Source organism: Psammomys obesus, unplaced genomic scaffold (assembly GCF_907164565.1).
Source record: "Psammomys obesus unplaced genomic scaffold, mPsaObe1.curated_primary_1811, whole genome shotgun sequence".
NCBI classification, from domain to species: Eukaryota; Metazoa; Chordata; class Mammalia; order Rodentia; family Muridae; genus Psammomys; species Psammomys obesus.
Window position 1 is genome coordinate 24,308,889 of NW_026592510.1, and position 1,047 is coordinate 24,309,935.

Genomic DNA, 1,047 nt, shown 5'->3' on the forward strand with positions numbered 1-1,047 from the left:
TGTGTGTGTGTGTGTGTGTGTGTGTGTGTGTGTGTGTGTGTGTGTGTTGGTGGTGGTGGTGGTGGTGGTTGTGGTGTGCCTTCAGAGGCCAGAAGTGTGAGATGACCCTTATAAAAAGTCACCAGAGCCACCAGATATCAGTGCTGGGAACTGAACTCCAGCCCCCTGAAAAAGTAGTACACACTCTTTTATTTTCTTTTCATCATCATTTATATTTCCTCCTTCTAGCACCTCCCAAGTTGCCTCCCTTGAACACTTTCCATTTTTCCTCCCTCCCAAATTGATAGCTTCTTTCTTCCTGATTACTATTGTTACATATATACGCATATATGCACATGTATGAAAAATATAGTAATATACCCTACTGAGTCTATATTTGTTGTGTGCATGTGGTTTCAGGGATAAACCCTTTGTATTGGACAGCCAATTAGGGGACTCATCCCTGCGAGAAGCTAACCTTAGCACTCCTTAGTTGTCAGTAGTTGTTTGTCTAGGAGTGGGACCCCATGAGATTTTTTCCATCTTCCACATTAGCATGTCTACTTATTCTGCCATTTTTCATATCTTATTCGTGGAGCCACTTCTATTTCAAGCAGACTGTTTGAAGCAGACATCCTGGTATTCTGGCTCTTAAAGTCTTTCTACCTCTTCTTCTGTGATGTTCCCTGAGCTATAGATGCAGGAGCTGTGATGTAGATGTACACACTGGATGTGGGATTCCTATGATCCAGGGTGTTCATTTGTGGTTTTAAGTGATGGTCTCTATTCGCTGTAAAAAGAAGCTTTTTGATGAGAGCTGATAGCTATACTCATCTGGATAAGATTTTGAAGGTAGTGAGGAATTATGCTAGTGTAGCAAAGTGAGGCAGTACTTTTAGTCTAAGGTCCTGACCTCACTAGCCCTGGGTAGTTGGCTAAGTTTCTGGTACCAGACATGATTTCTCTCCTGTTGAGTGAATCTTAAATTCAATTAGATGGTTCTTCATGGAAAATATGATACAAGTATCCCTAATGCATCTTTAGAAATCTCTTTCCATGCTGGTCATT